Source organism: Mastomys coucha, unplaced genomic scaffold (genome assembly GCF_008632895.1).
Source record: "Mastomys coucha isolate ucsf_1 unplaced genomic scaffold, UCSF_Mcou_1 pScaffold11, whole genome shotgun sequence".
Classification (NCBI taxonomy): Eukaryota; Metazoa; Chordata; class Mammalia; order Rodentia; family Muridae; genus Mastomys; species Mastomys coucha.
Genome location: NW_022196893.1, coordinates 4494132 through 4508021, shown reverse-complemented (window position 1 = coordinate 4508021; position 13890 = coordinate 4494132). Strand labels below are relative to the sequence as shown.

The 13890-nt window shown below is 55.5% G+C and overlaps 1 protein-coding gene and 1 pseudogene across 1 annotated transcript in view; both read right to left on the bottom strand.

Annotated features, from left to right (window-relative positions):
- The window catches only part of Ptp4a3 (protein tyrosine phosphatase 4A3), a 33848-nt gene extending 22099 nt beyond the window's left edge, over window positions 1–11749 (bottom strand). Inside the window, exon 1 of the mRNA XM_031345786.1 lies at window positions 11677–11749. The gene's annotated coding sequence lies outside the window, so the exon portion shown is untranslated. The remainder of the gene's footprint in view (window positions 1–11676) is intronic.
- LOC116083000 lies at window positions 6835–6962 on the bottom strand (annotated as a pseudogene).
- Window positions 11750–13890: the final 2141 nt, after the last annotated feature.

Here is a 13890-nt window from a genome sequence, read left to right as displayed (position 1 = left end):
GAGAGAGAGAGAGAGAGAGAGAGAGAGAGAGAACGCACCCTAGGGCTGTTTACTGAGCTCATTTGGACAGAGCCAGTAGCAGGCTCCTGGGAGATTTGGCCAGCTGAGTGCTACTCTCGCTGAAGGATCTTGAACATTGGGTTAGGAGAAGAAAAAAAGAGACTTGGCCTACAGGATGGGATAGTCACTGTCTATTTACACTGGCCTTCTCGAAGTTCACCTGTGTAGTGGGGTAGACATCCCCAGGATTGGCTTATTGTGGGACTATCAGATACACAGGACAATGAGGGACATGCCATTGTTAATGGAGTAGAGGGTAGGTATCCACAAGAGGACCCAGCAACAAATGGCCACTGTGAGGTAAATGGGGAGCATCTATACTGAAAGCCAGCTGGGCCAGTTCTCAGCAATCAGAGTCACCATGGGCACCAACAGTTTTCTGGTCTTCATTTAGGCCTGTCCCCGAGTCCAGCACAAGATGAAGACACAGACAGTCCCAGGCAGAGGGCAGCTCTAGAGCGGGGTCTAGTGAGATGCTGAGCCACGTGGCTAGGGGCCGGGCCTCTTGGAGCAGCCCAGCTGGGTATCCTAGATCCTCCATCTTCCCCCCATCACACCTCAGGGAGACCATGACCTCCTCTGCTCAGTCCTCCAGCTGCCTGCACACCCAGAGGGTCGCCCCAGAACCTGTGACTGTTCTCTAAAAAACCTCTGCACCTCCCTCCCCAGCTGCGTCTGCAAACCACTGAGCACGCCGCATCGCTGCCTCCAGGCCTTTGCACGGCCTCACTGCTCAACGGCCCTCTCTGCTTCTCCATGTCTCCTCGTCACTCGGACCTCAGGTCAGCGAACTTCTGGGCTAACAGCCATCCATCAGCACTGCCTGACCTGGGATCTGTCCGTCTCCCCACTGAGGGGATGCCCTTGTCTATGGATTCTGAACATCGCACCCATTAGGTGTTTCAATGGGTATGCAAATGCAGGGAAGTGTGCAATGGGATCTGAGCAGGGTGGAAACTACATACCCACGACACCAGGCCTGGCCAGGACCACAGGGCCAGTGAAGTGGAGAAAGACAGCTGGCAGATTGTGCCTTCCCACCAAGCCCCGACCAAAGATAGGCGATAAAAAGTCACCACCTGCCGGCAGTGGTGGCACACGCCTTTAATTCCAGCACTTGGGAGGCAGAGGCAGGCGGATTTCTGAGTTCAAGGCCAGCCTGGTCTACAGAGTGAGTTCCAGGACAGCCAAGGCTACACAGAGAAACCCTGTTTCGGAAAAAAAAAAAAGTCACCGCTTGGGACCCTCCTAGAGAGGGAAGGCTCCTACCCCAGGTGCCCTCGCCAAGACCACCCTTGCCCCCCACAGCCTAGGAACAAGCTATCCAGGGTCTGCAGGCAGCTGGGGGACCAAGGGGACTAACACAAGCCTGCAGCCCCAGCCTAGGGCAGCAGCAGGGACCGTACAGGTTTCCCAGGCACTCAACTCACCCTTCCCTAACTGCTGGAGACCTGTTCTTCCCCTATATGGGCTGTACGCAACAGCTGGGGCGGCCTATGGCTCGTGCTAGTTCCTAAAGCTTAGAGAAGAGGGTTCCTGGTACTTTCTCTTATTGCCCAGTGACTCTTTAGTCTGGCCAGTGCTCAGTGGGGGTTGGTGGCAGATGTTCACTAACCAGTACTTCTGAACACAGCACGTTCCTATACTGCAAAGGGGAGGTGAAGGGCACAGGGCAGATGGGCTTCTTGTGCATGTCTATCCTGGCTGCCTCCCTCTGGAGGCCCTCCAGGATTCCTAAGGATGTAGCCCCACCCTGGCAAAGACTTCCTGAATGATGTCTCTGGACTCTCTAGGAGATGCTGGCCACAGACCTGCTGAGCTGTTGGCCAGGACCCACACACACACTCCAGACCACCCTGGCCTGTATGGCCTGATGGTCTCCACTGCTGTCTCTAGAACCTTTGAGGACCAGGCCCCATCCTTCTGCTCCCATGCTCCTCAGGCCCCTGTGGCATATCCTGTGGATTCTCTGGGTATTGCCTCCCAGCCTTGAACACATGCCTAGGATCCCAAATTAGCCTGACTCCGTCCATCCAAATGCCCTCTTCTTCGCAAGCCAAGGGAGGAGCAAAGGGAAGATCTCCTGGTATCAGCGGGGTGTACTAGACCTAGGAAAGCATCTAAGGTGGCCCTGCCCCAGCCAGCTGGCTGGGGCACAGTATGGCCAGCCTTACCCCGGGCTCCGGACTCTCAGCCCAGAGGCCAATACCTGGCCCACTGTATTTGATGCCCATGCTCCTTGACCACACTTGGGGTTGCCTGGAGTTTAAATACTTCAGCCCATTCCTCTGGGACTTCCACACTATCTCAGATTCACTCAGTATCTCGTGGGAAGGCAAGATTATTGGGCTGAGCCAAGGCTGACACCACTCTGAAGGTCTGGCCTCACAGAGATGGCCAATCATCTTCCGACCCTCGCACAGCCTCTGAGCTGGGGTCCTCTCAGCCCAGGACTGCGTGAAGCTGGATCACAGGACAGAATGTCCTCAGTGTACACAGCAAATGCTTTGGACCTGACAGTGGCCCCTCCTGTGACAATCAATGGCCACCATTGGTGCCCAGAGACATCCTCTGTTCCCACCTCAGACTGGTTCTCATGGTCACTGCCTTCAGCACAGGGCAGAGACTTGGAGAGTCTTCTCTGGGAAACCCCAGCACATCTAGGGGTTTGCACAGGGTCATAAAGCCACAGTGTCCAGAGACAGGAGGAAGGAGGGGGAGGAGAGAAACTGAGGATGAGGAGGCTATACCTTGACCCACCCGGAGCTGGGACAGGGCTGTGTGACTCCAGGGCCCACCCAACTCCCCAAGGCAGACGAGAAGCCAGGACAGACACAAGGCTGCCAAGAACCCAGGCCACAGGTCCCACAGGGTTGGAGGTCCCTCCTGGGGCAGGGCAGGCCCAGCTGGCAGTGTCCGTGGGAACAGTCCCCAGGCCCTGTCAATCACACTTAGGCCAGCCAATAGACAGCGGAGCTGCCACAAATGCCTGTGCAGCTGAACATGCTGGCCTATAAGGCAGAAGCCCAGGTCCCTAGGCCTAAACAGCCAGTCTAGTGAGCTGATATGGAGTTCTGGGAGGACTTCTTTGGAATGAATGGGCCAGAGGCCTGCAGAGGGGGCCTAGAGGGAGCTGAAGGGCCCAAACCACTGGTACCATTTGTGCCCTGTGATCTGTCAGCTTTTCTCTCCTCTGCCCCCAGCCCTGTGCCTAAGAAGTCAACTTTCCACTCCCAGGGGCCCCTCCCCTCCCAAGGCCACATCCTCTTCCTGTACCACTTCAGCTTCCTGCCCTTAGATCACTTCTCCATGCAGCCTCCACCTGGTGGTCTATGCAGTGTGTGTCCCCTCCTGTTCCCAAGATCCCACACACATCACACAGACCACCCTGGGATGGAGCCCCAAGTGGCTTTGCCTGAGTCCTACGACCAGAGCTATTGAGCCTCCTCTGGGTGGGGGAGGAGTGGATGGAGCGTGGACAGACAGACAGATGGCTCCTGGATGTCTTAACCCTACTCAAGCCACACACACGGCTCCCAGTCCTGCCTAGCTCTGTTCTCCGGGCTCCCTGCCCCCTTGCTCCACTGGGGGACTCCACAGCACAGACCCCCAAGCCGCTGGCTGTCCTCACAGGCCTGAAGGAGCCCCTGGGGACAGCCCTTCCGGTGACTTCCTGCCAGGGAGGCTAAGGGAGGGTAAATAAGCCCTCCAGATGGCTTCCTGCACTGGCCAGTCGTGGGAACTACAGCTAGTAGGAGGAGACAAAGGGGCAGAGGAACAGGAAGGCTGGCCTTGCATTAGCAGAGGACTCCCAAAGTCCCTAAACAGAGACTTCACACCTACTGACAGGGGAGGAAACTGAGGCCCTCACAGTCAAACAACAGCAGCTGTCAGTAGCAGTGCCTCCTATGAGCTAATCACCTCTCCAGTCACTGAGGGAACTGGAAGCCACAGCTGTGCTGGGTTCCTCCCCCACACACCTGGGGGCTGCCTTCTCTGGCTGTCACAAACAAAGGGACCAAGAGAGCTGGGTCAGGTCACTCAGCAAGGGCATAACAGCCTGCCTTCCACTTTGCCCTTCCCAGCTGTGCCACCTGCAGGAGACCAGCCACAGACAGCAGCTTCCTGCCAGAGAAGTGGGGGGGGGGGGTGTTAGTAAAGAGCAGCCACCCCCAGGTTACCTTGAGAATTAAAGAAGTACCCTGGACCAGTGCCTACCACCAACCCAAAAGGCCTGCCCAGGTGATGTGGGCTGCACCCCACTAGCCCCTCTCTCCATACCATTTGCTACCACCTCCTAGAAGCCCACCTGGCTACCGGGCAAGAGGAGAATCCCCTTCCTGCAAGACAACCTCTAGGATGCAGAGCTGCATGCTCCCCTGTAATCCTGCTTCGTGTGTGTGTGTGTGTGTGTGTGTGTGTGTGTGTGATTCCCTCCAGTACAGGACCATGCCCTTCCTACTTTTCTGCTCCCATGAAGCTAATGCAGACCAGGACAGCTTCCAGAGAGCCTGGGGAGGCAGAACAAAGCTGATAGTCTGTGTCCTCATCCCCCATACAGCAGCCAGGACAGTGGCAATGGGGTGATGTGGGATCAGGGCCAGCAGACGGGACGAAAAGATTCACATAGTGCCCAAACGCACGTCCCTAGCTGTCCAGAACTTCCATTATAAATGGGGGGTAGGGAGGCAGGCAATAAACAACCCTTCAAGACCCAGAGATGAGAGGCCCAGAGTCAAGGCCATGGGAAAGTCCAAGTGTGATGTTGGCATCCTGTTCCTGTAGAGTCGAGCATAAAGGGGAAGGCCAGCATGCCAGGAAGCCCTTCCCTAGGCCATTTACAACAAACGTGGCCAAATCTATAAGCTGGCCAGTGAACGGTGTTTAACTGTTGCGCTTGTCTATGTGAGCTCTGAAGCCACTACAGGTCCACACCAGCCCCGAGAGCATCACCTGACAGAAAGGGAAATCAAGGCACCAACAGGCAACCCCTCCATGGGTCACAGGCCTGAGAGAAATCAGTGATCGGGGCGAGCCTGCTAGCATCCAGTTTAGGTGCAGCAGCTCAGCTCAGGTAGCCAGGAGCCAGCCATCCAGGCTGTACTGATCAGCCATCCAGCTCCGTATGATATGCCACCAGTCTACTGTGGGGGTCCACCCAAGGTCAGTATATCCAGGGCCATGTCTATGTTCCCTAAGGCTGAATGGAAGAGGCAGGGAGATCACCACGGAGGGACCACTGGGAGTCCTGGGCACCTCTAAGCTCTGCAACGCAATTCCCAGCATATGTTGGGCCTCTGGGCAGCCAGCCAGAGGAAAGCTGACCCCGGAGGAGGGGCCTCATTGCTGCCCTAACTGGGAGATTAGAGGGAACTGCTTGCCTTGGCAGAGTTTCAGGGCCAGTGGGCATTGCCAGAGAGGGCTGCCAGGAAGAAGCAGCATCCTCTCTGGGGCACAGGCAGCAGGGACCAGCAAGTGACACTGAGCCAATGCAGAAGCCATGATGGATGGGGCAGGAGGGCAATATCCTGGGTGGGACAGGGCATCCTCCAAACACAGCTGAACTGCTTCCAGGAATCCTGAGTCACGGGAAGGCTCGGGCCGAGTGCAAATGGGAGCCCTGGTCCCATGGGAAGGGGACAGGCCAGGCCTGTCTGCTGCAGTTGACCTACCTCCTCCATTTGGGCCAGCCCCGGCTTTGGGTGTGTCTGGTGAACCCAAGGCCTTGGGAACAGGCTTCCACAGGATCCCACAGATCCAAGGAGGGGAAAGAAAGACAGAAGATAAGAAGCTCTACAAGATACTACAGAGGGGAAACTGAGGCTTAAAAGGAACCCCCCCCCAGGGCTGGTCAGATGGCTCATCGGTTAAGAGCACTGACTGCTCTTCTGAAGGTCCTGAGTTCAAATCCCAGCAACCACATGGTGGCTCACAACCATCCTCTTCTGGTGCATCTGAAGACACAGCCACAGTGTACTTACATATAATAATAAATAAATCTTAAAAAAAAAAAAAGGATCGCCCTAGCTAGTAAGAGGCCATCTCTCACGCCACTCAGACCCGAGGGCAAGGAGGCTGAGGTGGGCTGACTAGCAAGACCTTTATTCTGATTTCCTAGGTTAGACCTAGGCCAGTCTTGTATTCATTTGAACCTTACTCCAGATGCCTCGCCCCCGATGACCTAAATAATCTGCTGCTCACATACTGGGCTCCAGCCCTTCAGCACTGCTAGGGTCCTCTGCAGCGCTTGCTGATTCCAAGAAGAAAATAGCACTCTGAGGTCCAGGGAAACCAACCCCCTACCTGATGCTCTCACCCCACCCCCATAGTAGAATGTCAGGCTCCTGGGGAATATGTATCTCGAACCCTACGATCAACCAGGGATGCTTCCTGATTCACAGTCATGGGTCTGGGCCAGCCATGGATCTCCAGGGCAAGTACAGGGACCATTACGTTGATCCTGAAGGCCACCCGCTAGGAAACCTGGGTCCTTCCTGCACCTTCCAGACCCTGATCACTAGCCCACTCAGCCAAGACCCAGTAGCCTCTGCCTGTCTCGACCTGGCCCTGTCCAAGGGCTCCAGCCCAACATGCCCAGGCAGACCTCCTCCCTCTCTACTCAGTCTGTATAGACTACACAGGGGCAGCAGGGGCAGTGAGAAACAAGGGTGGGAACGGAGCAGAGACGGGACAAAGGGCAGGCCAGGGCAGCAGGAAGGGCCATGCCTAACTCCCGGCTGACTTCTGGAATGCCCTTTCCTAGACCCCTTCTGGCCCCAGTAGCAGAGGACAGCAATGTCTAGCTCTAGAACCTCCAAAGGTCATTGCCCTCGGTTTTCAACTAGCAATAATCATGCCTTGAATAGATCTCACTGGCTATGATACTGCCACTGTGCAGAAAAAAAAAAAAGTCACTTCCTTTAGAAGAGTAAATGGCAGTCTAGAAAGACTGGACAGGTCACCCCCACAGTGATGCTTGGGCCTGGAGGTAGGATCCCCCTTCCTAAATGTCCACCCTGAGCCTCACTTCACCTACACCAACACCTCCAGCCCTATCCCCCTAGAGATCCAGGTCATGGGTTCCAAAAGCCATCACTGCCAAGAGCCATTTGACCTCAGGATATGACAGCCTTGCTGAGCCACACCTCAGGTTCTGTGGGGGATGGGTCCTCCGAGAGACACCGCCCAGGACAGAGTCAAGAAGTGCCGGACAGACACCCTGTAGACATTCCATATATCTGGCTAACATTAGCTCAGAACTTCTTGGGTTTTTTGTTTATTTGTTTGTTTTTGGTTTTTTTGTTTGTTTTTGTTTGTTTTGAGACAGGGTTTCTCTGTGCAGCCCTGGCTGTCCTGGAACTCACTCTGTAGACCAGGCTGGCCTGGAACTCAGAAATCTGCCTGTCTCTGGCTCCCAAGTGCTGTGATTAAAGCCGTGCACCACCACCGCCGGGCTCAGAACTTCTTGGTAAAGTAGGCTATCATGCCTACCTCCCCAGATGACTGTGGCCCCAAACATTCATGCTGTCCCCGGGGCAAGTGACAGGAACTACCCTGTAAACAATAGCAGAGTGGGAAAGGCAGAGCTCAGAATCAGCCCACCGCTGGGCATCAGGCTCACCCAGTAAACACCTGACTCCACACCCGCACCCGTGCACCTGCGTCTGTCCGCTAGATCCTCAGAACTTTCCAGGCAAGAGTCAGGCCCCTGGTTCAACACATCAGCTGCACAGTTGCTGTAACATCAGTTGCTATAACAACAGTTGCTGAAGAGACACTAAAGATTATGCCCAAACTGTCCACCCAAACTAGGTCCCCCTACCCCACCCCCTGTGACCCAACCCTGATGACCACACTCTAGTATGTGACCTTTCCCCTCCTCATAGGTGCACCAGCACACCAGGGACAGCCACACTGTGGGCAACCACACTCTGGGCTTTGGGCAAGGAGAACCAGACCGGCTGCTGGGAATTCAACTGTATACACCCAGTAACCTTGAAGCTGCCTGCTCCTGAGGTCCCCACTCAAACAACGGGAGCCCATACCCTTCCACTAACCCACCCCAAGAAAGCAGGCCTGGGCTCTAGCCCTAGGCCAAAGCTGTCCTCAACCAGCAGGGTGTCCCAGATGCCCATTCCTGTACCTCTAGGTCCAGCACAGCTGTAGGACTGGAAGATAACCTCACAACCTGGGTGAAAGCACAGAGAAAGATTTCCAAACGCCCTTGTGGTCACCACTAATGTCAGCAGACACTACGAAAGAGCCCCTTTAGTGGCCCGTTCCCCAGCACCTGGCCATGGAGAGGATAGAGCTTCCACACCAGAGTAGTCTGCCCGCTCTGAGCAGGACAGAAAGGATCTATAGCAGCCAAGCAGGATGGTGTGTGGTCTGCAGGAAAGAATGCACAGCATCATTCTGACTCTTCCGGCAGACTCCACATCTGGGACAGACATCTGGGAGGCACCAGGGCCTCTTGTGGGAAACAAGCAGGTGGTCATGGGGGAAAGGGGCACCGTGCACATGGTGGAAAGAAGGGTGTCCCAAGGAGGACGACTGTGTTCACGATGTCACCCTAGTGTCCCTTTCAAGGGTTCTAGAAAAAAAAGACCTGGGTGCTAATGCTCCCAGGCTGAGTTCCATGTGACATGGACACCAGGTGGCCAGCCAGGCTCCTGAGTCATAGTTCTGTCATTATGACGACATCAGAGACCCCCTCAGGGCTACCAGCGTCACTTGGCTAGCAGCCTGCTTCTTGACTGAACTGTCTCTGGCCCAACAGCTTTGGTCCAGCTCAAAATGATGATGGTTGAGATTCAGGAGTGCTGGCCTGAGGCACGCCTTGATAGGATACACACAATCTCTACCAGGTGAACTCCTACGGAGCCTTCAGAACCCCACAGGCCCATCCTTTCTCTTAGCCCCTCACCTATGCTTCATTACCTTATTCACTATAATATAGCATGGCTTAGAGCTGCATTGTTGGTGGCCTCAGGGCCCTCGGCAGTCCCCTCTGTGCTCCACACCCTGAAGCCTGTCCATTTGGAGGATACAAGACAGGCTCTTCACAATTACAAGGCCAAGCTAAGACCAGCCTAGCCCACACCCACTAGAGCCCTATCCCAAATGCAACTCTTGATCCCAGAGCCCCTACTGGTTGGCATATGAATAACAATGCCATGCATGTCCCCTATGAATTAATTGATCCTTAATACCCATCTTCCCCGGAAACATATAACACCCCGATTTTACAGGAGACAAAACCAGGACTAGATTAAACAAACTAGGAAGCCTCCGGGCAGTGGTGGCACATGCCTTTAATCCCAGCACTCGGGAGGCAGAGGCAGGCAGATTTCTGAGTTTGAGGCCAGCCTAGTCTACAGAGTGAGTTCCAGGACAGTCAGGGCTACACAGAGAAACCCTGTCTTGAAAAAAAAAGAAAAGAAAGAAGGAAAGAAAAAAAAGAAAGAAAGAAAGAAAGAAAGAAAGAAAGAAAGAAAGAAAGAAAGAAAGGAGGAAAGAAAGACAAACTAGGAAGCCAAGCCAGGCAGTGATGGTGCATGCCTAGGCAGGTGGATCTATGAGTTTGAAGTCAGCCTGGTCTACAGAGTGAGTTCCAGGACAGCCAGGGCTACACAGAGAAACCCTTTATAGGAAAAACGAAAAAGAAAAGCCAGCTCTGGTAGGCTGAACCCAATCTCACGCAGGCACACATGTAGATGCTGAAGAAGCCACTGTGGGCAGGAAATGTATACGGGCCAGAAGGAGCAAAGATAGTCAGGGTGGCTAGGATGGAGGTAGGTGGGCTGGGAAACTTCTCATAGGACAGCACAGACAGGAGTTGCACACAGCCTGCCATAAGTTGAGAACCACTGCACACCATGCCATCAAAGCTGTCAGGCTCAGTGCTTTGGGAGCGAAGCGAGGCCAGAGGCTTGGGGGAAATGATCAGTGCTCTGTCAGCTCCAGTCCCAACAGCTCCTCCTGGCTCTGCCCCTGGACAGATGCAATGGGTACCACTTCACCCTCCTAGCACAGTGCCTCTTGGAGCATCACAGTTGCCACTAGGCATCAGAGACTTGTGCCACCCCTGAGACCAGCTCTGTTCTCTGTATCCCAACACTACAGCAGTGAGGTCAGGCACACAACTTGGCAGCCCTTACACCAGGAACTAGCCAAGAGCGCAAATCAGTGAAAGCCAGCTTCCCCCGCCTCCTGTCATTTTCTGCCCGACACCATCAGAGCCGCTTGCCGGTCTGAGGAAGAGGCCCTCCTTCAGCTCCCCTTCTGCCAGACCAACTACACGGGCTAGCCACCCTCAGCCAAGTTCTAGGCTGGCAGGAGACAGCAAGGAAAATCCTCCCCAGTTGGTGGGAAAGAAGTCCTGGTGGGCTCCTACCTCAAACATCTGCAATAACCATCTGTCCAGGCTACTTCCCCTGCCCTATCCATCAGCCACCATGGTCCTTGTCTTGCCACCAGCACCTCTAAGTCAAGTACCAGGCCAGGCCAAGAGAAGAGACCTGATATATATCTAAGGCTGGCCAGTTCCTTCTCAAGGAAACATTCCCACAGCATCCCATCCTTAGGCCCACAGGAAGAGTACAAGGGCAGGGGCCCCCACAGCCTGCCTCTGAGCAGGTCACAGACTTCATGTGTCTTCTACCCTCTCCTCATTGCAGGTAGAACAAGGCTAGACCTTAAGGGCTAGACCTGACTCCACTTGTCCAGTACCAGTATAATCTGGGAATGGGGTTAATAACCTTGTGGGAGGATCTGAGGCCATAGACACCACCCAAGGAGTCCATAGTACACTGCCTCAGCACCAAGACTCTGGGCAGTCTCCTCCAGAACATGCAAGTAGAGAGGGACACCACTTACCCATGGGACACAGCACACTGTTGACAACCGGCCCGGAATCCACTCTGTCCCTCACTTATAGGGTCAGAGGGATGGTCACTCTGCTTGCCTTGGGGCTAAGCATGGCATCCAGTCCAATCATGCCTGCAGCTTCCTACCAGGAGACCGTAGGCCCATTAGTAGTCGCCTGCTTAAGCCGGCTGCATGTGGACAAGCTACAGCAGGACCCATGGACAGTGAGGTGCTGTCCCATCTGGCCTGAGCCAGGATGCCTAAGCCAGGACTCGGTTCCCTAGGGGCCCAAGACTTCAAAGTGCCCAGCCTTCAAAGGTGACCCACTGACATTCATGCGGGAGGCAAGAAAAGCTATGGGGTCCTATGCCCCAAGCTATGCAGAGAAGGAAATTGAAGCGAACCAAATCCTAGATAGGGATCTTGGGGAAGATGAAAACCGGGCATATGTTGAGGGGATCATCCACACCCCTAGAAATGGGAGCAGAGTCACCCTTTTCACCCATCAGGTCTGGTCGCCACACCGAGAAAACAGCTGGCTGAGTCCCCACGCCTGGCCTCCCTGCGGCTCTGGCCCTGCACGTGGCAGCCACCGGCCGTGTTCACTCAGGGGCTGCAGCGGGGCGCGGCCCCCGCCGGGAGCAAACACACAGACCGGCGCGCGGCCCCGCCTGCGCGGCCCCGAGGCGGCGCCCCCGCCGACGGCCCCCTGCGCGCCCCCGCCCGAGCGGCGCGGTGGAGACTGACCTGGCGGTCCGGGCGCCGGCGCCGGCACGACGCGGAGGGCTCGGCACGCGCGCGCACAGGGCGCGGCCTCGGCGCCGTCAGGACGTGCGCGCGCAGGGGCGCGGCCTCGGCGTCGCCGTCTCGGGGCGCGCACCGGGTCACGTGGGGGCACGACCCAATGGGAACGCACCGGTGCCCGCTGTCGCACGCGCGCGCCCGGGCTTAGAGGACCCACTAGAAACCTACGAGGTCGACTTCTTGCGCCCCATAACTAGGCACTCCAGGCCCAAGGCTCATCGGAGCTTCTAGAGGCCTACGTTTCTCCAGAGGTCTCCTAAAACAAAGTCCCTCGCCTAAGGAAAAGTTGGGTGGCTCATGGGTCAGCAAGCCATCAATAGTCATTGGGCCTGGGGATCTATGGTTGACTTTGAGACCCCTTATGCTAAACGGATTCTGGGAGAGGGGCGCCTCGGAGAACTGGCTCGGAGACTAGCTCCCCTGGGCTGATTGTCTTCTGTCTCTGTGGGGAATGCCCTGCCCACCCTGTGGAACCTTCAAGATGAACCCTACAAAGTGCCACACCCACCCAGCCTGTGCCCCAGGGCCAAAGCCAGCATCAATCCAGCCAATCAAAGGTCTAGATCCACTCTTCCTCAGTGGCAGGAGAGACACCCGAAAGCTAAAGTGAGGGTTCTCTGTGCAACATCCTGCAAGGACCCCCAACCCCCATGAAGCTGGTGAAGGCCAGAGACCCCACCTTATCCCTAGGCCACCTAACTGGGTCCTAAGCGGTCACCTCACACTCTCCAAAAGCTCTTCCCCCAGTAAGTGAGTTGCCTTCACACCTCAGGGTATTTCACCAAAGATCCACAGAGAGGTCAAGGCAAGTGGAGGATATCCCAGTCTGAGGTCCTAGGAGAGAGACTGTGCTCCCAGCCCTTCAGTAAGTTCAATACCTTTTCAGCAGCTATGGCCCATCTCATCATAGGGCTGTGTGTCTGTTTGAGTTGCCGATTTTTTTTAAAAAAACAGTTTGACTTCCTCTCACCTGGACAGCGCCCTCCTCCTCCTTCTCTACCCTTTCCTTCCTCTCCTACCCAAAGCCTCCGGAGTTTTATTCCAACGTTTCCGCTGGGAACAGTGGGTTTGCCTTCCACTCAGCCTCTGGAAGCCTAGAATTTCCATCTCACCCAGGCCGTGGTAGCCAGTGGCCAGGAGAAGACACCAACCTGAAGGTTTCCAGCCAATGCTTCAGACACTTGCAGATGCCGGACCATGCGCTTGGTCAAATCCAATGTCCCAAAAGTTCGCCTCTTTCCTTGGAGGAAGCTCTGTAGCCCTGTTTTTACAGAGTCCCTGACAGAAGTTCGGGGGACACAGAGCGTGAAGAAGATGCAGGGAAGGGAGGCGGGGGGGGGGGGGGGGGGGGGGGGGGGGGGGGGGGGGGAGATCCTGAGGTTTCCGTGGCAAAAGGAACCTCAGGCTGTCTTAGTCTAGACAGGGAGTGGTGAGTTGGGGGCTGGGCAAGTTAGAGGCTGAGTCAGAGCCATCCTTCCAGGAGCTGCAGATACAGACACAGCCCTCCTGAAAGCACCCTGCCCTCTGCGCTAGACCTATCTGGATCAGGAGAACGGGGAGCTACCTTCCCTCGGGGACAACAGGATCAGCAGATTAGCTCAGAGGACAGGGAATGAGGTCAACGCTAAGTGGATTTCCAGGAAGCTACTACCTCCGGCCACCAGGCCTGGCCTCAGGTCAGCAAGGCTAGAAAGGAGGGGCCCTGGCTGGGGAAATGCTGAGCTAGACACAGGATCCGGTTGAGGGAAGGCCAATGCCACAGAAGTGACTTTTAAGCCCCCCTCCTCGGGCTGCATGATGTAACCCCTGACTTGTCTTCCCATCTATTGAGAGAGTGGTGGTGACAGTTATAATCCTAGGGCCATGGAGAAGACAGCACTGGCCATACTTGCTTGGTTTTGCCAACCCAAGACACACTCTTTTAATGTAAATCCATGATGGGGATCCTTCCTAAGGAAAGGCATGAGCAAAAGGACAAAGAGCTTGCCACCAAAAGAAGGCCAGAGAGAATTCAAATAGAATGAGGTGCCTGCTCTGACCTACCTCCCAGATCCATCCTAATTAGCCCCAGTGGGTGTGGCCGTTCTAGAGAACACAGCCTTCCCCTCACCGACAGAGTCTATCACCTCTTATAGCATGGAGCCCTGAAGTACAAGA